This window comes from Ceratotherium simum, chromosome 14 (assembly GCF_057802395.1).
Source record: "Ceratotherium simum simum isolate JZ-2026a chromosome 14, ASM5780239v1, whole genome shotgun sequence".
In the NCBI taxonomy this organism is placed as follows: domain Eukaryota; kingdom Metazoa; phylum Chordata; class Mammalia; order Perissodactyla; family Rhinocerotidae; genus Ceratotherium; species Ceratotherium simum.
In genome coordinates, this window is record NC_141913.1 from 38,446,913 (window position 1) to 38,472,734 (window position 25,822).

The 25,822-nt window shown below is 41.0% G+C and overlaps 1 protein-coding gene across 3 annotated transcripts in view; it reads right to left on the reverse strand.

Annotated features, from left to right (window-relative positions):
* DYM (dymeclin) overlaps nt 1–11,377 on the reverse strand; it is a 437,675-nt gene extending 426,298 nt beyond the window's left edge. For all 3 annotated transcript variants that reach the window (XM_087439193.1, XM_004422520.3, XM_087439192.1), the window contains exon 1: nt 11,152–11,377. The gene's annotated coding sequence lies outside the window, so the exon portion shown is untranslated. The remainder of the gene's footprint in view (nt 1–11,151) is intronic.
* Nucleotides 11,378–25,822: the final 14,445 nt, after the last annotated feature.

A 25,822-nucleotide genomic window follows, 5' to 3' on the forward strand; every position in this document is an offset into this window, starting at 1 on the left:
ATCTCCCTTTTTTCTTTGTAATCCTAGAGCACTCATTATCTTCACCACTCATTTGGAATTTAACTACCCTCCCAATAAAATCTTGTTTTCCCGTCTCTTATACTGGTTTTTAATTTTTCAGATATTTCCCCAAGTCAATTTTACCATTATGGGCAAAAACAATACTTTGAACAAGAAGTGATATGTTAATATTTTGTATTTAATTTGTGAAATATTTGATTACACACATAAAATTAAATCTCCTCTTTTATGTGTACTGACTCACCGTCTCCTGATTTAGTGTGCCTTAAATGGAAAGTAAACGTTATTGGATCTGAAAATCCATGATAACCAAATTCTGTCCTAATACCCTCAAAATATGCAAATGACACCTTAGTGTACTTTGTCCCAACTTAGGTTGAGAATCCATAAATCATAAGCTATATTCCAGAATCACCTGCTTCCTGAAAAGGGAAAAAATATATATATACACATATACATATGCCCCATTTGTACTCAAGAAACTTTAAGGCAAAACCTCATAGTTGAAACAGGAGACCAGAGAAATAGTGGGCAATGGTCACTAGCCAAAGGACAAGTTAAATGTCACAGGTGCCATTAGCCCAGCAAGTAATGGAACATTCTCTAAAAGGTTACTATGTTCCAAGTGCTATATTAGGTACAGCATGGTATTCTACTCCAGCGCAATCAGAGTAATGAAAACAAAAAGATATACCACAAAGATCAGATCAGAAGAGGTGTGGAAAACAGAAAGGTGACAGAGCAGTAGTAACTGAACCCGCAGAGCTAATGAAGCCCCAACGTAAGTGCCTGCCAAAGGGGACACTAACAAGAAGCCAGCCAATCCACCCCTGGGAACACCAGGAAGGAGAAAGAGCTGGAGAAAAGCACCATGGAAGACAGGGGCAAGGTGCAGGGCTAAAGTCTGTGGGTCTCTCCCCCCGTGTAGGAGACCATGTGTGTGCCCTCTGGAGAAATCTGACTGGAGAGACTCTGCACTCCAAAGCCAAGGCTGGGAAGGGTAATGAGGTGGAGGATGAAAACAGAAGAGTGAGGTTCAAGTTGGCTTGCTCCACAGTCACACAGTGGGTTTCCCAGCCGCCATGGCAGGAGACTGGAGGATTCTTCTCAAGAGAAACTGAAGGAGGACCCAGGGAAAAGATACAGAGATTTGGGATTACCCCCATTTAAAAAGCTGGCTTGCCACCTACAGCAATGCCCACCACGCAACAAAATCCACTCATACCAAACAGCTTCCAACCAATTTTGGGGGTCTCAATCTTAGTAAGAATGAACAACCAAAAATGATCAGACTTGTGAGGAAAGTCTCCAACACCCAACAAAGAAACTAAAATAAACCAATGAAAGGAACCAGAAAACAGATGATTCTGAGAGAAGAAAAAATTAAAAATGAAAATTAATATACTCAGAGAGATAATAATGAAAATAACAATAAGTGCAAAACATTTATGTAGCACCTACCATGCCCCCAGGCACTATTCAAAATGCTTTACACATATTGACTCATTTAATCTTCACCATAACCTATCAGGTAGTACTTCTATTATTCTCATTGCCTAGGTCATGGGTTAGCAAACTACGAACTAAGGGCCAAATCCAGCCTGCTGCCTGAAGAATGATTTTTACATTTCCAAATGGTTGAAAAAAGCCAACAGAATATTCTGTGCCAGGGGGAAACTATATGAAATTAAGATTTCAGTGTCCGTAAAGTTTTATCAGAACACTGTCATGCCCATTTGTTTACATATTGTCTATAGCTGCTTTCGTGATACAACAGCAAAGATGAGTAGTTACTACAGAGACCATATGTGGTGCTCTCATCCCTTTATACTACTACTCAGCACACTGCAAATCTGAACGACACGGTCATAAGTCAGCACTTCAAGTGTCATGCAGTCCCATACTGTGACATTTTTTATTACTACCAGTGGATACCTATAATGTCAAAACAGGAAAGAAGAAAGTAGACTCTAATGTCACACTTTTAAGTCACAGTGGAATATAGATTTTTTTTTCTACCTAATTAGATGTCAAACATCATGTTTATTATGTAATAGCATCATAGCTGTGCCAGAAGAATACAATATAGGAAGATGTTAACAACCAAGCACTCATTACAAAAGTCCAACATGCCCTACCACGCAGCACTCACTCCCAATTCATGAGAGCAATGACCACGAAAATAAGAAAATTTAAAACAAGGCATTTCATCACAGCAGAATGTCTTCCTGGAAATAAAAAAATGAACAATGAGGCTGCAACCAAAGTTTCCGAACAGTTCATCTGTTAACCAAGAAAGGAAAGGCATTTACCAATCATAAGTTAAATTACGTTTGATTACAGCAGCCAAAGAAATATGTCTGGAGAAAATAAACATCTTTAAGACTTATCTTTCAGTGAAAATAGTTGCTCAAAGAATAGTCTGCATGGAACAATTACAACAGCTATGAATATTTTCCCAAAAAGTTAAGAAAATACTAACTCAGTACAACCTGAAATGGAATCTGCTATGATGTATAACAACTCACTGATGGTGGTAAAAATGTGTGGAGCAGAAAAGAGCTTAGCTGGACAAATTTACAAACGTGAAAATGTGAGGTGTTTAAAGCCCATTCAGTCTTCATTGTATCAGCAGGTTCTCTGTAGAAACTATTTGAATCTATCATGTGTTACGGAACCAGTTATAATGGTTAACTTAATTTGTTCTCATGAACTTAACCATCATTAGTTCCATGTAATTTTTGCCAGAAATAGAAGCTGAATATTCTGATATGTCCTACCACACACCAAAAATGGCTTAGCAGTAGTATAGTTTCATGGAAATTTTTCAAGCTCCGAGTTGAGACAAATTTTCCTGAACAAGAAGAACCTCCTTCAATCACTATTACTGAATATTGAGTGACTTTGGAAATTAGATTTTGCTGCAGATTTGATAATATTTCTCATGAATTCAGCCTAAAATTAGAAAGCCAACAACACCTACATGCAAAATTTATACTGAGGTAAAGTCATTTTAAGGATAAGTGGCATTGTTTGAATCACGAGTGACGTCAAGCTGCTGTATACACTTCCCGTGCTGTCGAAAATTCAAACAAGACGCAAGATTTCCAATCTCACACAAATAAGCCGTAGACACATTTTCCAAAATCAAACTGTGGATCCAGCAGCACTTTTTCAGACCTCAATACAAAAGTACTTTCCACACATCAAAAACCATTTAACTGTGCAACAAGGAGCTTCCATGTAACCCTCAGCTGGGAAGTGATCAGTCTGCAATGCAATGATTTGCGAAAGGTAAATATCAGGAAAAGAATCGAACAGAATTCTATAGATGCCGTCCAAGCAATAAATATGCTCTACTAAAACCATACATTCATGGACTGATATCAGTATTCGGTGGTACTTATCTGTGTAAGAAGGTATTCTCAAAGATGAAATACATAAAATCGCATTACAAATCAGCATTAAATATGAACATTTGTAGTCAATTTTGATGATAGGGAATATGAACTTTAAACCCCGATTAAGTAAAACGTGATCTCCTCCCCCCTAAAAAGAGATTTCATTCTTCTCATCAGCAAACCTTTATCACAAAAAAATTGTTCTCAACCGTTATTAGTATTGTATTTTGAATTTCATCAATAAAAAAACGTGTGGAAATTTTTTCTCTCTTGTAATGTAAGTACCTACATAACATCCTTCATTTTGCCTCTTGGCCCACAAAGCCTAAAATATTTATGGTCTGGCCCTGCACACAAAATGTCTGCCAACTCTTGGCCTAGAATAAGCTGAGGCAATGAAAGGTTAAGTGACTTGCCCAAGATTATAGAGACAGCGACACTCCAGGTTTCAAACCCAAGCAGGCTCTTAACCACTAACCACACTGCTTCCATGAACCAAGAACAAGATGTGATAAAAAAGCAAACAATAAAAGAACAAGAAAGGACACCTGAAATTAAAACTAGGATAAAAAACTCAACAGAAAGGAGAGAAGATAAAGGAAACTCCTATAATAAAGAACAAAACACAAATAAATGGAAAACAGGAGGCAGAAAGTTAGAAAATCAAAAGACCCATCTAGAAGGTCTTCATATACTAATAACAGGAGTTCCAAAATGAAAGCATGAACAAACAACGCACTGTCAAGTCAGGAACTGGGAAGGGTCTGAAATTTTCCTCACAGAGACACGAAGCCCCTGGGACAAGGATGAAAAACAGTTCACTGCTCACAGCAACAGCAGTAGCCAGAGTAACATCTTGCATCAGTTTCCTGGGCCCCAATCCCCACAGGTCTTTCAAAGTATTTGGTAAAAATTGGTAATACGTTCACGGAAAAATAAGCAAGGGGGCCGGGGGGCAGGGAAACAAAACAAGGTCAACTCCTCAGCCCAGCCTGAGTGCTATTTACGTGGTCAGAATGGAAACACTGAGCACTACATCAACCACAGTTCTTCTACAGCCGCACTGGAAGGGCTGGAGGAGGGGGAGGAGGAGGAAGAGCACCCCAGCTACCATGACAAGGAGCCAGCAGGTGTTATCTAAAACTGATACAGCACAAAGAGCCACTTAGACTTTATTTATAAACACTGTCAAAAGTAGGTGCCTCTGAGGACCAGAGAGGATGGGTAAGGCAGAGTACTGCTGATTTTCTATAATATGCCTTCTAGTATTATTTATCTTTTCTAACAATATGCAAGTATTACTTTAAGTAGAAAAATTCACTTTTAAATATATTGGAGGGTACTTTACTATTTCACAATCATTGATTCATATAAATAACTCAATGTGCAAATACCAAAGAATAGTGCAGGGTTGAAAAGCAAACTAGCCATACCCAAGCTACATCACAGTATGGTTATGTAAGCACAAGGAGTCCGTCAGTATTTCCTGAGTGCCCACTATGCAGCCAGCACGTCGCTAAGGGCCAAGGTTAAAATGGTGAAGAATGGAATTTATTTACAGTAAGAGACACAGATAAGTCAACATGAAATTATAATATGGCAACTATTCAAGACTCAGTGAAAGCTTCCCAGGGGTCATGCCCTAAAAGTTGAGAACCGAAGAGTAAGAAGGATTGGCCTGGTTGGGTGTGGGGTTCAGAAAATTTTCAAAGCAAAGAGAACAGCATGTGTGAAGGCCTGGGGTTATGACAAAAGCAGGCAGGGCCCATTCAAGAAGTTCAACATGGCTGGAGTAGGGACGGAATCAAAGTCAAAGGCCAGAAAGCAAACTGATGCTTAATGCTTTATGGGGAGACTTACTATAGAGTGTCTTCTACTTTGCCCATTGTAACCGTAAAATCACATACATCCCTAAGTCTTCTAGATGAGTGAACTCTTCCCCATACATTGGTGATTTCAAAATATCTATGTCCACTTCAGAATTGTCTTGTGGGTGCCAGACCATTTATCTAACCACCTGCCATACATCATCATCTGGGTGTCCTAATGGCACCTTAAACTGAACATGCCCAGTACTGAACTTTATATCCTCTCCTGTGCCCTTTTCCAATTTCTTTTTTACACCACCCATTCAGATACACAAGTCCAGAAATCTAAGGGAAGAGAAAGAAAAACAGCTGAGATAAGGAGTGTATATGTTGCCAGATACATAAAAGGATTTTCCTTTAATTCTAACAAGCATATAAAGCAAATATTGGGCCGGCCCCGTGGCCTAGCGGTTAAGCGTGCACGCTTCGCTGCTGGCGGCCTGGGTTCGGATCCCGGGCGTGCACCAATGCACTGCTTGTCAGGCCATGCTGTGGCGGCGTCCCATATAAAGTGGAGGAAGATAGGCACAGATGTTAGCCCAGGGCCAGTCTTCCTCAGCAAAAAGAGGAGGATTGGCATGGATGTTAGCTCAGGGCTGATCTTCCTTAGAGAAAACAAAACAAATAAAGTAAATATTAGCTCTATTTTACAGATGAGAAAACTGAAGCTCAAAAAGGTTGAGTAATATGCCAAAGCACATAAGCAACAAAACTAGGATTCAAACCTAGAGTTTTGGGAAGTGTATATGTTAGTCTGGAGTCCACAGGCAGAGAAACTAATTATGAAGTGTGGTAGAAAATGCCAACTGCCTACCCCAATCCCCGATCTTCCCTCCTTTTTACTATCAGAACTCCAATTTTTGGCTGAGTACATTCCTGTCTGTCCAGCTAAGATACATTTCTAACCTCTCTTGCAGCCAGTATGGTCATATGACTAAGTTCGGATTAATACTGAATTATGTGCAACTTCTAGTACGACTCCTAAAGAGTGGACAGCCACTTCTTTGTCCCTTCCTCCATGGCTAGATGGCTAGAACTCCAGCAGCCATCCTGGACCCAGAAATCAAGGGCCACACTCTAGGGATGATGGAGTAAAAAAGTAGAAAGAGGATGGGCCACTGATGACAACGGACCACCATACCAGCCTGGAATTGCCTACCTCTGGACTTCTTTAATATGAGAAACAAACTATTAACATGTTTAAGTGATGATTTTCCAGATCTCTGTTACTCACAACCAAACCTAATTCTAACCGATACAGGAGGCGCTCACAGTATTCTAAGAGAAAGGTGGAAGGTTGCAAGAGATATTTTGAAGGAAGAATTGTCAAGACTCGGTGACTGACTCATTCTAAAAAAGAAATTTATTATCAGTCATATGACACACAAAAAATTTTTTTAATTCTTACAATGTCCTTATTGGAGAGTTACAGCCACTCTCAGCATCTGCCCCCCTGCTCTTTTTTTTTTTTGTGAGGAAGATCAGCCCCCAGCTAACATCCATGCCCGTCCTCCTCTTTTTGCTGAGGAAGACTGGCCTTGGGCTAACATCCGTGCCCATCCTCCTCCACTTTATGTGGGACGCCGCCACAGCATGGTTTAACAAGCAGTGCGTCAGTGCGCGCCTGGGATCCGAACCCCAGGCCGCCACAGCAGAACGTGCACACTTAACCACTATGCCACTGGGCCGGCCCCTGACCTCTTCTAAATTGAGATATAACTGACATATAACATAGTTTCAGGTGTACAACATAATTATTCAATATATGTACATATTGTGAAATGATCACCACGATAAGTCTAATTAACGTGTATCATCACACACAAATTTTTCTTGTGATGAGCACCTTTAGGATCTACTCTCTTAGTAACTTTCAAATATACAACACAGCATTATCAACTACAGTCACCATGCTGCTCATCACAACCTGAGGAATTATTTATTTTATAATTGGAAGTATGTCCTTTTGATCACTGGAACCCATTTTGCCCACTCCCCCAACCCCTCATCCCGGGCCTGGTGCCTGCATTTTTAAATAACGTGATAAAAATTAGAGAAGACATCAAAAAGTACTAACCAAACTTCTTTAAAGGAATGAAAAAAACCAAAACCTTTTAATAAATAAGACCAATTTGTAAAGTTGTTCTCAACCCTACTAGTTTAGGTTATTTTGTCTAGAAATAAGTAACATGAGGATAACTTACAAACTGTTTACAAGCAGTTTATAAGTAGAAGTTCAGAGCATTAAGCTCCACTAAGAACCTTACCAGGGAAAATAAGCTTAAAGGCAGGAGCAGATATGTGACAATTCCCATTATACTCACTGATACGTGGTACACTAAAACAACACCATCAGAGAGCCAGGACCTTCACACCCATAGACAGTCAAGACCTCGAGAGCTAAGCTAGAAAGTGGAACCCCCCAGGAAGCAGGACACCAAATTAGAGGTCTTGCTGAAAGCCTCTCTACCTCGAAGATTCAGAGTCTTCTCCCCGTCCCAGGAAAGGAGGAGCAGCTACAGCCATCTTGGCCCTCTGCTTTTCAGGCCCACAGCACTCAACCATGCCCAGACGGGTCACAGAAGAAAAATTCAAGAAGGGGCTTCAAGCCCAAGTCGCACAGTAGCTCATTCTTCCTGAAAATTTTCTCTCACTTGAAGAGTCCTCCTGTTGAATTGGGCGGTGCCTCTATCGCCCACTGGGACAGAGTCCCCGCCCTCTCACGCTGGGCAAGGGAACCATCACTGCCCCAGAGCGTCCTATGACTTCAAGTAGCAGTTGAGCATTATATACACTCTGATTACAAGTATACAATACTTAGAAAACGTGAATATGAGAGACGGAAACGGAATACAGAAAAACTTTACATGTTATTACATTGTTTTTATACTTAATGACTTGCAAAGCTCTCATTTTACCAAAGCCTACACTACGACTGTCACAGGTGTTTCCCACATATTTGTTTATAGTCACTGAAAAGGAAAATGGAACAGTCCGCTCTACTCTAACCATTCCCATTATCTACGAAGGGAAAGATGACACATTGCAGTGCACTTGTAGCAGCAAAGGAAATCACCTATTTTCTTAAGTCTCAGCAAAATATGCCAAAACATATTGTGGAAGGCAGAATCATAGCCCCCAAAGATGTCCACATCCTAATCCATGGAGCCTCTGATTCTGTTATATGGCAAAAGGGACTTTGCATAGGTAATTGAGTTAAGGACCTTGAGATGGGGAAATTATCCTGAATTATCCAGGTGGGACTGATCTAATCACACGGGTCCTTAAAAATGGAGAGCTTTTCCCAGCTGTGTCTGAGATTGACTACAGAAAAAGGGTCAGAGAGACACAACGTTGCTGGGTTTGAAGATGGAGCCACAAGCCAAGGAATGCAGCAGCCTCTAGAAGCTGGAAGAGGCAAGCAAACAGATTCTCCCCTAGAAACCTCCAGAAAGGAACAGTCTTGCTGACACACTGATGTTAGCTCAGTGAGACCCATTTCGAACTTCTAAAATACAGAATTATAAAATAATAAATTTGTGTTATTTAAAGCTACTAAATATGTGGTAATTTGTTACAGGAGTCATAGAAAACTAATACATACACATTAAACAACTTCTAACAGTACGTGTAATTATCTAGAGGAAAAAAGCATAATCAAATTGCCCAAATATTTAGAGCATTATGAAACATAATAGTTATTTGTGCATGTTGCAGTACATTTCACTTCAATTTTTCTCCTACCCTCACAAAACTCCATCCATTAAAAAGCCAGCCAGTGACAATTCTTCAAACTTTTTGTAGAAAGATGAACCACATTAACCAAGAAAATGGAACCGTCAGGATAGCAAGATCAACTAGAAAAATCAGGAAACGACTATACTGTATTTTTCAGAGTCAAACATCAAAGTGTTTGCACTGCTTATTTCCCTTATATCAAATGGATACATTTAAAAAAAATAAGTCCTTCTAGATATTGATGATATTAAGAGCTTACTATTAATATTTTTAGGTGTGATAATGGTATTGTGGGTATATTAAAAAGAAAATGACTCAATCTTCTACAGACGTATACTGAAATAATTACAAATGAAGTGTATTCCTATGATCTGCTTTAAAATAATTAGCAGGGGGATAGGAATGAATAGAGGTATAGATGAAACTAAATTAGCCTGAGTTACTAATTGTTGGAACTGGGTAACGGGTACAGGGAGGTATATTATATTATTCCACTGTTTGAATTTTCTATATTTAAAAGGTACAAAAACAAAAGTCCTTAACCTATCTACCATAAAATATAAACTTAATATATTTAATAGTTGAATTTCCTTCCTGTAATATTGCCCCACCTCAATTCTCTGCCACTTAATCCACCTGCAACTGATAAATTTCGTCAATTATCCTTTAATCCCCACCTAATTTTGCCCTACTTACTAATCTTATGAGCTTAAGCAAGTCTTTAACCTCTAACAGACTGGTTCTTCATCTGCAGAATGGGAATATTTATACTTGCCCACTCTCTCTGAGTTGCCAAGAGAATTATCTAAGATAAAAACCACAAAGCAGGGTCCGGCCCATGGCTTAGCGGTTAGGTGCTTGAGCTCCGCTGCTGGCAGCCCGGGTTCGTATCCCAGGCACGCACCGATGCATCACTTCTCCGGCCATGCTGAGGCCGCATCCCACATACAGCAACTAGAAGGATGTGCAACTATGACATACAACTATCTACTGGGGCTCTGGGGAAAAAAATAAATAAATAAAAAAAATTTTTTTAAAAACCCACAAAGCAGGATAATCATTCTAGAAATCTATATATTTATAAACGTCATGCTCAGCAGCAACCATTCACCTATTCCTATAGATTCTCTTCCCTTCTACCTCCAGTTCCTCCCTCAACTCATTAGCCCAAACGCCTGGGTTCCTCTGTAAGGTTACACTCCTCTCCACAGCCTCCACTCCCCATGTTTTCACACCTGCCAGTACAGCACTTTCTCCCTACACACCTCTCCCTCCAACTTCCCCTCTCCCCTTTCAAGGATCGCACTCCATCCAACCCCCTAAAGCCCCCTTTGCTGGCCCTATTACAATCATCCCATCACTTCTCTTCAGTCCTTTCATCCCATCAGCTTTATCAACCCACTACCCTCAATCCCCACTACTGCCCCCAGTTCACAAACGCCTGGGCTAACTTCCCACCTTTTACCCTTCAGTTAAAACACAACTGCTAGTAGCCAGAGGGTGGGGGAGGGGAGAATGAGTGACTGCTAACGGGTACAGGTTTCTTTTTTGGGTGATAATGTTCTGGAATTAGACAGTTGCACAACCCTGTGAATATGCTAAAAACCATTGAGTTGTACTTTAATTGAACTTTTAAATGGTGAATTTTACAGTATGTGAATTATATCTCAATAAAAAAGTCTATGTCCAAAAAAACAACACTATTGCTCACCCTGCCCATCACACGCCCATTTGTCAAACCAACATCGCTCTAATTCCCGAAGAATCGACCGCTCGTCGGTATCCCCCCAGTTCTCAACACCACACTCGGACGGAGGTCCCTCTCACTCTCTGGATCAACACTCCCTCTCACCCCTCGGCTCTAAGTGCCAGTGTACCCGAGAAAGGGGGGAGCGGGGAGATTAAGACAGCTCTCGCGGTTCAGGCACAGCCCTCCAGGGTGGCCCCGTCCCCCACTGGCAGGAAGGGACCCTTCTCCCCCGCCCTGAGGGAGCGGCCCCTCAGTTCCCGGCGCTGACCAGGGGAGGGGAAGGGAGGGGGGGGTCCCCCAACCCGCCCTGACAAGGGGCGGGGGCCTGCCGGGCGCCCAGGGCCGCGCTGCTGGGGGCGGCACCACAGCCCACCTGTCTCAGCCGGGGGGAGATCCGCTTCCAGCTCGCTGACCGACGAGCGGGTGGCGGAGGACGATCAGGAGAAGCCGTGGTCGCCGCCGGAGCCCGAGTGCGCACGCCTGCTCAAGCCTCCATGTTTCCACGTCTCTGCGGCTGCGGCTGCGGCTGCGGCTCCGGCTCCGGCTCCCGACCGGGCCGCGTCGCTGCAGAAGCCAGGAGGCGGAGAGAGAAGGGGGAAGTAGCCGAGAACGCGGCTACGGACCGAACAGGCCGGCGCGCTCCAGCCGGCGGTCACGTGGCACGCGGCGCGAGGCCTTCTGGGAAATGTAGTCCTTCGCGCGTTACTGGTTTCTCCACCCCCTAGCGCCTCCAGGGCAACGGCCAAGCCACAAGGCAAAATCCAGGAGACGCAAAACCCTCCGGTTTCCGGTGCTGGAGTCTTGGCTTACCCTACACCACTCATTCTGGTAGCTTAACTTTATTAAGGCCCCTGTTCATTCCAACTCAATAACCATCCCAAAGTCAAGCAGTTCCTTGTAGGGCTCTGAAGAATTGGGAAATAGGAAACTACTGTTTGATGGAAGCAGCTAGCAGGTCTAGAACCGCCTGCAATATTGTCAGAAAGGACAGGTCACACAGGAAAGAGTATCAGGGTGGTGTAGTGGCAAAAGTATGGAATTTGAAGTCAAATGAGCTGAGGTTACCAAATTGACGTCCTTGAGCTCTTAGTTCACCTCTCCCAGCCGGTTTCCTCATCTAAAATGTATACAAGATGGTGATGACTTCCCATACAGGACTATCTGTGTGCTGTACACTGTGATCTTATTTCTCCAAATTATGCTATGAGATAGATATCACTGTTATTTCAGTTATAGAGTCAATATATGGTAATGTACTCTGAAAAGTACTATACAAATCCTAGATATACTTTTCCAGATCTATTGCTGATAAATTCTCTGAGTTTGCAGGATTATTACAGGAAAACATACTAAAACACAAGATACCTGGGAGCCTAGCTAAAAAGAGGTGGGCACTTCTATGCAGTCATTCTAATGCTATGGATACATGTTCATGATCTATTGAGTGGAAACAGTATGTATAGTATTATCCAATTTTCGTAAATGAATTATATTTATAATGCCCGTGTATATATGCCCTGGGAGAAAAAAAGTTTAAAAGAATACTAACAATTACTAACTTTGGGGAATGAGATCATGTATGGTTAAAATTAGTTTCTCCCTATGTGCTTCCTAATTTTTCTGCAATGAATATGAATTACATATATTTTATTTTAAAATTATAGCAAAAAGAGAGGCACCAAAATCAAACTCAAAGTACATTATAATTTTGCCTGTACCAAAAATTACACCCTCTACCTGCCCCAAAATGACCTAGCAACTATTGTGAGCCCTTCAGAACGGGCTTTTTATGGGGCTGGCCTGGTGGTGCAAGCAGTTAGGTGTGTGTGCTCCGCTGTGGCAGCCCTGGGTTCACTGGTTCGGATCCCGGGGTCACTGGTTCGGATCCTGGGCATGCACTGATCCGAATATGTCAAACCATGCTGTGGCGGCGTCCCATATAAAGTGGAGGAAGGTGGGCATGGATGTTAGCCCAGGGCCAGTCTTCCTCAGCAAAAACATGAGGATTGGCAGATGTTAGCTCAGGGCCGATCTTCCTCACACACACAAAAAAAAAAAACAGAAAAGAAAAGAACTGGCTTTATAGCCAAGAAGCAGCTTATTCTCCTTTGAGGCAATCCTGTTTTGATTGGTTGAATACATGACAGCACACTCATCCAACAGAACAGTGCACCTTTCAAAAGAATGATGTAGAAAGTTATTTAATGACTTGGAAAACACTTCACAACAGATTAAGTGAAATTAAGTTTAACAAACAATATGTAAAACATAATTCCAATTTATTTAAAAGCCTGAAAAGTAGAATTGGGCTTGGAAGGTAACTTTTATTTTTCAATTTTTACACACTTGTACCTTTGAATGTATACATATATTGAAACATATATGTATATTTTGATATATGTAATATATATGTAATTGGACCTTATTCTCACAACCTTGTGAGTAATGTATTATTGTCTGCATTTTACCCATGAGAAAACATAATATAGAGTAGTTTGGGGTTGTTTTTAAGTTATTGAAGGTTAAACAACTAGGTTCCTCAGACCGCCAAGTGTTCACCTTCTAATATAAACAACATATAACAGCAAAGTTCAAGGAGAATGGATTTTTGTGGTCGCTTTATGGTGATTTAATTGTGAAATTGAATTTTTATGGTAAAAGAGAGGTGGTGGTGGAAAGAGAGACTATAGATTAGAATTGAACTTTAAGACTCTGTGGCTAAAAAGAGTCTCCTGGTGTCTCTGGAATTCAGGAAATCCCTGTTGGAAAGCCAAGCGTTCTGGCCAGAGACAAGATCCAAAACTGGCAAAAATATACAGCCAATTTACCAGATGAGAAAATCAAGATTCAAAATTCTTTCAACTAACTCCAATGGCAAATAAACCAAAAAGATCTGAATGAAATTTAAAAGAGAGAACTCTAAAGTTCAAATGAAATTTAAAAGAGAGAACAATATAAGTGGGTGTAAATACCCACTTATAACAAGAGAAATTTAGGGCCGCCCCGTGGCTTAGCGGTTAAGTGCGCGCGCTCTGCTGCTGACGGCCCAGGCCGGGATCCCGGGCACGCACCGAGGCAGCGCTTTTCCGGCCATGCTGAGGCCGCATCCCACATGCAGCAACTAGAAGGATGTGCAGCTATGAAATACAACTATCTACTGGGGCTTTGGGGGGGGGGTGGGGAAACACAAGAGAAATTCACATTAAAGCTCCTTTGGAATGTCATCTCCTAAATCAGATTGGTGGACATCAGAAAGTTTGATAACACACTGTTGGCAAAGGTGTGGGGATACAGGCACTCATACGTGCTGATGGGCATGTACAGCAGCACAACCAACAGTTTGACAATATTTTCAAAATTATAAATACACATACCCTTTGACGCTGCAACATACACTTTTATATTTTACAAATATGAGTGCACACAAGTGAAATAACGTACCTACAAAGATATTTACTACAGCATTTTTTTGGTAATTAAAAAAAAAATTGACCATCTTAGTCATTTTTAAGTGTCCAGTTCAGTGGCATTAAGTACATTCATCACCACCATCCAACTCCAGAATGCTTTTCATCTTGCAAAACTGAAACTCTGTACCTATAAAACAATAACTCCCTATTCTCCCCCTCCCCAACCCCTAGCCACATCATTCTATTTTCTGTCCCTATGAATTTTACTACTCTAGGTACCCCATATAAGTGGAATCATACAGTATTTGTCTTTTTGTGACTGGCTTATTTCACTTAGCATAATGTCTTCAGGGTTCATCCATGTTGTGACATGTTAGAATTTCCTTTCTGACATATTCCATTGTGTATATATATACACACACACACACATATACATATATACATATCCATTGTGTATATATACACATATAAATCATATATAATATATGATATATATAATGTATATACATAATGTGGTACATATGTTATATATATATATTTTATATACACTTTGCTTATCCCTTCATCCATCAATGGAACCTTGGGTTGTTTCCACATTTTAACTATTGTGAATAATGCTGCTATGAACATGGGTATACAAGTATCTCTTGGAGACTCTGCTTTCAGTTCTTTTGTGTATATACCCAGAAGTGAAATTGCTGGATCATATGGTAATTCTATTTTTAATTTTTTGAGGAACAGCCATACTGTTTGCCACAGTGGCAGTACCATTTTACATTCTCACTAACAGTGCAGGAGGGTTCCAATTTCTTCACATCCTCACCAACACTTCTTATTTTCTGTTTGTTTGTTTGTTTTTATAGTAGCCATCCTAATGAGTGTGAGGTGGTATCACATTGTAGTTTTGATTTGCTTTTCCCTAACAATTAGTAATGTTGAGCATCTTTTCATGTGCTTATTTGCCGTTTGTATATCTTCTTTGGAGAAATGTCTGTTCAAGTCCTTTGCTCATTTTTTATCAGGTTGTTTTTGTTTTTGTTGTTGAGTTTTAGGAGTTCATTATATATTTTGGATATTAATCCCTTATCAGATATATGATTTGCAAGTATTTTCTCCCATTCTGTGGATTGCCTTTTTACTCAGTTAATAGTGTCTTTTGATGCACAAAAGTTGTTATTTTTCATAAAGTCCAGTTTGTCTCTTTTTTCTTTTATTGCTTGTGCCTTTAATGTCATATCCAAGAAATCGTTGCCAAGCCCAATGTTATGAAACTGTTTCCCTATATTTTCTTCTAAGAGTTTTATAGGCTTAGCTCTTACGTTTAGGTCTTTGATCCATTTTGAGTTGATTTTTCTAATGGTGTTAGATAAGGGTCCAACTTCATTCTTTTGCATGTGGATATCCAGTTTTCCCAGCACCATTTGTTGAAAAGACAGCTCTTGTCAAAAATCATTCAACCATATGTACAAAGGTTTATTTCCTAGCTCTCTATTCTGTTCCATTGGTCTATATGTTTATCTATGTGCTAGTACCACACTGTTTTGATTACTTTAGCTTTGTAGTAAGTTTTGAAGTCAGAAAATGTGAGTCCTCCAACTTTGTCCTTCTTTTTCAAGATTGTTTTGTCTATTTGAGGTCTCTTGAGAGTCCATGTGAATTTTAGGATAGGTTTTTCTATTTCTGCAAAAAACATCATTGGGGTTTTGATAGGGATTACATTGAATTTGTAGGTCACTTTTGGTAATATTGACATCTTAATGATATTAAGTCTGGGGCCAGCCCCGTAGCGTAGCGGTTAAATGCATGCGCTCTGCTGCTGGTGGCCCCGGTTCGGATCCCGGGCGCACACTGACACACCGCTTGTCAGGCCATGCTGTGGTGGTGTCCCACATAAAGTGGAGGAAGATGGGCGAGGATGTTAGCTCAGGGCCAGTCTTCCTCAGCAAAAAAGAGCAGAATTGGCATGGATGTTAGCTCAGGGCTGATCCTCCTCACACACACACAAAAAATAATAATAATAATATTAAGTCTTCCAACTCATGACGATAGGATGTCTTTCCCATAATAAATAATGTCTTCTTTAATTTCTTCCAGTAATGTTTTTAGTTTTCATTGTATAAGTTTCACTTCCTTGGTTAAGTTAATTCCTAAACATTTTATTCTTTTTGATGCTATACCAAATGGAATTGTTTTCTTAATTTCCTTTTCAAATTGTTCATTGTTCATGTATAGAAATGTAACTGATTTTTGTGTATTGATTTTGTATCCTCCTACTTTGTTGAGTTCATTAATTAGTTCTAACTGATTTTTTATGGAATCTTTAGGGTTTTCTACATATAAGATCATATCATCTGTGAACAGAGATCATTTTACTTCTTCCTTTCTAATTTGAATAGCTTTTATTTCTTTTTCTTTCCTAATTGCTCTGGCTAGGACTTCCAGTACTATGTTGAATTGATGGGGCAAAAATAGGCATCTTTACCTTGTTCCTAATCTTAGATGTTTGCTGTGGAATTTTAATATGTGGCTTTTATTACGTTGAGGTAGTTTCCTTCTATTCCTAGTTTATTGAGCAGTTTTATCCTAAAAGGGCTTTGAATTTTGTCAAATGATTTTTCTGCATCAATTGAGATGAACATGTAGGTTTTTCCCCTTAATTCTATTAGTGTGGTGTATTACATTGGGCAATTTTTGTATGCTGAACCACCCTTGCATTCCAGGAATAAAGCCAACTTGGTTGTGGTGCATAATCCTTTTAATACACTGCCGAATTTAGTTTGCTGGTATTTTTTTGAGAATTTTTGCATCTATATACATCAAAGATATTGGTTGGTAGGTTTATTTTTTTCTTTTTTGTTTAGTTGTAATGGCTGTAGTATTAGGGCAATGCTGGTCTCATAGAATGAGTTAGGAAGTGTTCCTTCCTCTTCAAATTTTTGGGAAAAGTTTATGATTAGTGTTAGTTCTGTAAATGTTTGGTAGAATTCACTTGTGAAGCCATCGGGTCCAGGGCTTTTCTTTGTTGTGATATTTTTGATTACAGATTCAATCCATTTACTAGTTATTGATCTATTCAGGATATATATTTCTTCATGATTCAGTCTTGGTAGGTTTTGTGTTTCTAGAAATTTTTTTATTTTATCTAGGTTATCCATTTTGTTGGTGTACAATTGTTCATAGCACTCTCTTATAATCTTTTTTATTTCCACAGCATGAATAGTAATATCCCCACTTTATTTCTGATTTTAGTAATTTGAGTCTTCTTGCTCTTTTTCTTAGTCAGTCTAGCTAAAGATTTGTCAATTTTGCTGATCTTTTCAAAAAAACCACCTTTTGGTTTCATTGGTTTTCTCTATCATTTTTCTATTCTCTATTTTATTTACCTCGGCTATAATCTTTACTATTTCCTTCCTTCTGTTAACTTTGGGTTTAGTTTGTTCTTCATTTTCTAGTTATTTAAGTTGTAAAATTAAGTTATTGATTTGAGATCTTTCTTCTTTTTTAATGTAAACATTTATAGCTATAAATTTCCCCCTTAGCAATGCTTTCACTATGTCCCATAAGTTTTGGAATGTTGTGTTTTTATTTTCATTTGTCTCAAGGTATTTTCTAATTTCTCTTGTGATTTCTTCTTTGATCCACTGGTTGTTTAAGAGTGTGTTATTTAATTTCCAAAAATTTGTAAATTTTCGAGTTTTCCTTCTCTTGTTGATTTCTAACTTCCATTGTGGTCAGAGAAGATACTTTATATGATATCTATCTTTAAATCTATTGAGACTTAATTTGTGGCTTAACATGTGGTCTATTCTGGAGAATGTCCCAGGTGCACTTGAGAAGAATGTTGTTGTTGGGTAGAGTGTTCTGTATGTCTGTTAGAGCTTATTGCGTTGTTCAAGTCATCTATTTCCTTATCTTCTGTCTGGTTGTTATATCCATTATTGAGAGTGGGGTATTATGGTAGAACTATTTCTCCATTCAATTCTGTCCATTTTTGCTTCATATATTTTGCCTTTTTATTTTATTTTTTTTCCCCCAAAGCCCCAGATAGTTGTATGTCATAGATGCACATCCTTCTAGTTGCTGTACATGGGACGTGACCTCAGCATGGCCGGAGAAGCGGTACGTTGGTGCACGCCCGGGATCCGAACCCCGGCCGCCAGCAGCGGAGTGCGTGCACTTAACCGCCAAGCCACGGGGCCGGCTCTACTTCATATGTTTTGATGGTCTGTTATTAGGTGTGACTACAGTATTTTTTTGTAATATTAAAAGACAGAAAACATCCTGGTATCCACTGATCTTCAAGACCTACATATTCTTTTTAAGATATACTTTTTTTTTTTTCCCCCCAAAGCCCCAGTAGATAGTTGTGTGTCATAGCTGCACATCCTTCTAGTTGCTGTATGTGGGACGCGGCCTCAGCATGGCCGGAGAAGCAGCGCGTCGGTGCGCGCCCGGGATCTGAACTGGACTGCCAGCAGTGGAGCGCGCGCACTTAACCACCAAGCCACGGGGCCGGCCCTAAGATATACTTTTAATTGAAAAAAAAATGAAAAACTGCATACTGTCTGTTACTTTTGTCTAAAAAAAAGAGAAAGTAAAATACATAAATATGTATGTATTTGCTTCTGCAATTCAGAGAATATCTCTGGAAGGATAAAAAAGATACTAGTAACCTTGACTGCCTCCTAGGAGGGGAACTAGGTGCCTGGGAACCAGGGTGAGAGGAAGAAATCTTGTGTGCACTCTTGCACCTTAGAAATTTTGTGCCTAGTGAACATATCACCTATTCAAAAAATAAGTATAATTAAAAATTTTTAAATGCTGCAGACTGAAAATAAAAAATTGGATGGAGCATGTTTCAAATAAAAAGGACCCTAAAAGGTATTAGATGACTGTAAACTCAGTGAGTAGAGCAGGCTACTAAAAGAGCTTGCTTGTTCTGGAAAGTTCAGTTCAGATATGATGTAGTAAAAGGGAAAGAGCAGGGGATAAGTATTCGTTTGTTAGAATCACACCCGCGGGCCGGCCCTGTGGCTTGGTGGTTAAGTGCGCGCGCGCTGCAATGCTGGTGGCCCGGGTTCGGATCCCGGGTGCGCATTGAGGCACCACTTCTCCGTCCATCCTGAGGCCGAGTCCCACATACAGCAACTAGAAGGATGTGCAGCTATGACATACAACTATCTACTGGGGCTTTGGGGGGAAAAATAAAATAAATAAAATCTTTAAAAAAAAAAAAAAAAAGAATCACACCCGCCCGTCTATTGGTCGTCATACTGTGGTGGCTACTATGATGCTGAAAGCTATGCCACCGGTAGTATTTCAAATACCAGCGGGGTCACCCATGGTTTCAGCAGGTGGACAGGTTTCAGCAGAGCTTCCAGACTAATACAGACTAGGGAAAAGGATCTGGCCACCCACTTCCAAAAAAATCAGCTACGAAAACCCCAAGAATAGCAGCGAAGCATTGTCTGATATAGTGCTGGAAGGTGAGAAGATGGCACAGAAAGACTGAGCAGAGTTCTGCTGGGCTGTACACGGGGTTGCTAGGAGTTGGAATCAACCTGATGGCACTAACAACAAAGTTTTTTTTATACATTTCTTCCTAAAAATATTTAAGATGACTTGCAAACACATGAAATACACAAAATTGCAACATTAACGACAGGGGGAAAGTAAGGGGTAGGGGCATAAAGGGGAGCCACATGGGTAGACCAGGTGTCTTTCAAGACCTCCGAGGCTGAGCTTTTCATAACTGCTGGTATACAGTGTCTAGAGTGCAGCTTTTCTGTGTCTAGGATTGAGTACAGACTTCATATGTGAATACAGTCTTCACCTCGAGGGGGCTGACTCTCTTTTTAGAACCTAAACGGCCAAAAAGAACCTCTGCCTAACAGAAGGCCACTTAATAAGCAAGATCAAGACTAATTCGAGATTATTGTTCCAATCCTGTTCCAAGAACAGTGCTCAGTTTTCCAACTTCTCTGAGAAAGAAGAACAGACTGTGCAGTTAGACTTGTGTTTGAATTTTGTTTCCATAATTATGAGCTGAATGATTTGGGGAAAGCTACCATTTTAGTCAGTTCTTAGTTAGCTGCCATAACAGAATACACAGACTGGGTGGCTTAAACAACAGACGTTTATTTCTCATAATTCTGGATGTTGGGAAGTACAAGGTCAATGCGCTGGCAGATCTGGTGTCTGGTGAAAGCCCTCTTCCTGGTTTGCAGACAGTGTCTTTTCATTGCATCCTCACATGGTGGAGAAAGAGAGGTCTAGACTCTTTCTCCTGATAAAGACACTAATCCCATCATGGGGACTCTACCCTCATATGCCATCTAAACCTAATTACCTCCAAAAGGCCCCATCTCCTAATACCATCCCATTGGAGGTTAGAGTTTCAATATATGAATTTTGGGGGAACACAAACATGCAGTCCATAACTTAAGAGCTACTTAACCTCTCTGAGCCTAGTTTTCTTCTCTGTTAAATGGAGACAGTAATACCCACTCCATACCTCATAGTCGCTGTGAGAATTAAATTAAATAATGCCTGTAGCATGCTTTTTCAATAAATTTTGGTTCACCAGCACAATCCACATGGTAATGAACTCACATGTTTTAGTTGTCAGTTTCTGGATGCTCCTCCTCAAGGGGTATAGATTAATCCAAACTAGATTAGCCGGGGAATTGGGATGGTGGGAGGTCTGGAGATCATGTCAGATGTAGAATGGCTGATGGAACTGAGTATGCACAACTACATTAAGAGAAGACTTGAGATAAATACGATAACTGTTCTCAGGGGGCGTGATCAGACGTCTTTTGTGTTGTGCCAGGGAACCAAATTAGGACCAAAGCTTTGAAGTTACAGGATGCAGATTTCAGCACCATGTAAGAACTTGATATTTACACTATTGGCTGTTTGCTATGGTTTATGCACTGCTATTTTATTTAAATCTCCAAACAATCCTATGAGAAAGGGTTGGTGTAGAGAGCTATGTACTGACTAGGAAAGCACTTCACCATAGGTTGTTAAGTGAACGTAAGCTTACTAGTCGCGAAATGGTCTACCTGGAATAAAAATGAGGCTCCAATCCCTACATGTGTTCAAGCAGAGGATGGCCGAACAGGTAGTCAAATAAAATTACAACTGAGAGGGCCGGCCCTGTGGCTTAGCGGTTAAGTGCACGCGCTCCGCTGCTGGCGGCCTGGGTTCGGATCCCGGGCGCGCACAGACGCACTGCTTCTCTGGCCATGCTGAGGCTGCGTCCCACATACAGCAACTAGAAGGATGTGCAGCTATGACATACAACTATCTACTGGGGCTTTGGGGGAAAAAAATAAATAAATAAAATTAAAAAAAAAATTACAACTGAGAAAAGACGTTGGCAATTAACCAAGTCCCTGTATTCTAGAGATGAGGAACTGAGTCTTAGGGACATGAGAGGATCTGGACAAAGACACACAGCCAGTAAGCTGTGCAGATGACTGGACTGAGCAGGCTCCAGGACTAGTGTCTTCCAAGTCCTCACCTGATGCTATGTAACGAGTCCCCTGCAATGCCAGCTGTTAGCAGTCAGAGTAAGACACTGCTGCAGATAAGGTTGAATGCTCAGAAGACAGTGACTCCACAAGTCTGGGGTGTCACCTGCCTGGCAGACCGAGACGCTACCAATTAGTTCTCCAATCCCTCCTGCCTGCAGGAGAGCCCAGCTATATATACATCTACATCTACAGAGTCCCCTTTCATCTTTCCTTATCCTGAGCCCTAAGGCTAAGTCTTGGGTGAAAGCCACTGGGCCCGCCAGACCATTACATTTCCTGACAGCTTTCTTCCTGGGAGGAGCTGTCCACCAGTGCTGCTGGAGGAAGCTAGGGGAGGGGGCATTGTACAGCTGTCACTGTCTCCTTCCCGCTAGGGACAAATTAGGATGAGTCACAAACTAATATTAGTTAATGATGTTTGAAAACACCTACCAATGCCAGGCACTGTTCTAAAAGTTTCAGGTATATTAACTCACTTAATAGTCCTTCTGACCCTCCAGAGTAGGTACTTATTTATCATCCCCATTTTACAGCACCAAGTTAAATAAACTTCCCAGCATCACAAAGCGAGCAAATGGTGATTCAAAGGCAGTCAGTCCGGCTGCAAAGCCTGCTCTCACTCACTGGAAAAGGCCATTTCAGAGCTCTTTTGCCAATACCATTAGTGTGTGAACATCCATACTGACTTCCCGGAGTTATTTTGTCTTTCCAAAAAAAAAAAAGCGCTATAATACCCAGGTATGTTAGTTTACTAGGGCCACAGAGTACCACGAACTGGGTGGTTTAAGCAACAGAAATTTATCATCTCATAGCTCTGGAGGCCAGAAGTCCAAAATCAAGGAGTTGGCAGGGTTGGTTCCTTCTGAGCCTGAGAGGGAGAATCTGTTCTATGCCTCTCGCCTAGCATCTGGTGGTTTCCTGGCAATCTTTGGCATTCCTTAGCCTGTAGAAGAATCACCCCGAGTTCTGCAGTCATCTTCTCATGGTGTCCTCCCTGTGTGCAGGCACACAGTTTCAAATCTTCCCTGGATTAGTTGTTTGTAGACCTCCGAGGAGGTGGTCAGATTTATTTATTGGTCCAATGAACCAAATTAGGTAAAAATTGTTTTCACATACACTAGAGCATGTTTTATAGAAGGATGCAATTATACAACAACGAGACTGCTGGTCTCATTAGACACAGTGAATCTTCCAGAAGCCAGCAGCACGAGCCTAAAGGACTTACGACCTAGTCTGTGCTATCCCACCACTGTGTGGAGAATAGGGATGGGGATATCCAGAGAACAGAGCATGGAAAAGCAGTGACCCAAACCTCCTCTGTCACCAGTGTCAGAGTGGTGGCTTAACTGTTGGACGAGGTCATTGAAACTGCCCTTTAAAGTGCTACTAAAATGTCAGGGGGAGAGATTCAAGTAATTTGTTGATTTAGCATTTGGTGACTTCTAATTGTCCTGCAATTTTTAAAGATTTAGTTCCAAAACATTTAGCAAACATATCCCCCAAGGCACTGTGGAAGATGGCTGTCTACAAGGAGCTCACCATCCTGTGAAAGACACAACAGGTACCCACCTATCTGTAGTGCAAGGTCACCTGGAGGGAAATTGTTGCAAGGAGGCTGCAGGGCACAGGGGCAGGAGACCCCCATGAAGGGGAGAAAGGGAAGGCTTCCCAGAGGTTGTGGTATATAAATGGTGGCTAAAAGTGTTCTGTTGTCAATTTCCAACGGGGTGGGGCGTGGTTCCCTGACACCACCAAGCAATTCTCTGAGACTAGCTGGGTGTCTACAATTCAACTCAATTCTGACACTATCTACCTGGCAATAGCATCAGATTCCACAGGTTAAGGCCTCAGTCCACAAGACTGCCCTCCACTTCAGATGCCAATTGCAAATTTAGGTTGTCACCTGTACTTCTGACTAATTGGCTATAAATCAGAGGTTCCCATGACACCCTCCTTGGGATTGATTAATTTGCTAGAGCAACACAGAACTCAGGAAACCAGCTTACTCACTAGATTATCGGTTTATTATAAAAGGATATAACTCAGGAACAGCCAGATGGAAGAGAGGCACATGGCAAGGTACGGGGAAAAGAAGTGGAGCTTCCTTGCTCTCTGAATGCACCCTTCTCTCCAAATCTCCACGTGTTCACCAACCCAGAAGCTCTCCAAAACCTGTCTTTTAGGGTAGTCATGGAGGCTTCACTACATAGTCATGATTGGTTAAATCGTTGGCCTTTGGGGATTGATTCAACCTCCAGCCCCACTCCCTTCCTTGGAGGTCAGGGAAATGGGACTGAAAGTTCTAACTCTCTAATCACATGGTTGATTCTCCTGGCAACCAGCCACCATCCTTAGGTACGGATCAGGTCACCTCATTAACATAACAAAAGACACCCTTATTGCTCTATTCACTTAAGAAATTCCAAGAGTTTTAGGAGCTCTGTGCCAGAAACAAGGACAAAGACCAAATACATATATCATATTATAAATCACAATATCACAGGAACCAACCCATCACAGTTTCCACTACCTCAAAAGGTGGCAATGAACCCCAAATAGCACACAGCCCTTCTCTATTAAAGACTATCAGAAGATACAATTTCCTAAAAAAGAAGTGGTAAGTGAGAGATTTACAAAGGATAGAGGGTTTTCTTTTGACACAATCATCAGAATTAAAAGAGCATGGGGACAGGGAGGTAAGGAAGAGCTTTTTACTTTTTACAATACACATACACTTCTGAATTATAATTTTTTGAAAGAATATTCATGATTTGTTCCATAAATGTTTATTGAGTATCTATTCTGGGCCAGGTACTGTTATAGGTGGTGGGAATTCCGCATGTACTATTCTTATAATAAAAATTAAAATATGAACATTGAGAATAGATAACAGATGACTAGTGATGGTGTTCAGGGCAGGCCGCCCGAAGATGCGCCACTCTGGTATGCAGATTATTTTGAGCTGAAGGCAATAAAGGCTCAGATGACTCACCAAGAACATTTGAGTTTCCCCTCGCAAACTGTCTAAAGAATTTAACATAGAAGACCTGTTCCAGGAAGGAGCCACTACCATATGATGGCTGTACTGTAATGTAGAATAGATGCTGTGATAGAAAAGGCACCAACAATCCCATCTTATCAAAAATTCTGTCTCTCCCAGGCCACATTCTCTAGGTGGCCCTGAAAAGAGTTGTCAGACAAACATTTGCATTTCCCTCTCCATGAGAATTGTCTTCTTCCCCTCTGAAATCCCAAACCACTACCCCCCCCACACACCCTCCTCATCTTTAGCTGAAAATACTCAAGCGAGCAGCTGAGTCAGAATGATGAGTTGCTCAGTTTATGAGTTTCTCCCATGTATACACGTTATTAAACTTTGTTTGATTTTCTCCTGCTAACCTGCCTTTTTAATTATTTGGCCAGCCATACAAACTTTAAGGGAAAGGATGGAAGGGGATTCTCCCTCTTCCCCAACACTAGGCTTTGAAAAGATTGTTCATATGTTAATTTCATCTCTTTTTCTCTTTTTTTTTTTTGGTGAGGAAGATTCCCCCTGAGCTAACATCCATTGCCAATCTTCCTCTTCTTTTTTTCATTTTTTTGTGAGGAAGGTTAGCCCTAAGCTAACATCCATTGCCAATGCTCCTCTTTTTGCTGAGGAAGATTGGCCCTGGGCTAACATCCATGCCCATCTTCTACTTTATATGGGATGCCACCACACCATGGCTTGACAAGCGGTGCGTTGGTCAGCACGTGGGATCCGAACCTGCAAACCCCAGGCTGCTGAAGCAGAGTGCACAAACTTAACCGCTACACCACCAGGATGGCTCCCTTTTTTTTTTTTTTGCCTCAAGGAAGATTAGCCCTGAGCTAACACCTGTGCCAATCTTCCTCTACTTTGTATATGGGATGCCTCCACAGCATGGCTGGTGAGTGGAGTAGGTCTGTGCCCAGATGGGAACCCACAAACCTGGGCCGCCAAAGCAGAGCACGTGGAACTTTAACCACTCGGCCATGGGGCTGGCCCCATAATTTCATTTCTTTTCCTTAAGATTGTTTAAAGTCTATCTTCAAAGTCAACAATAAGAAAAAG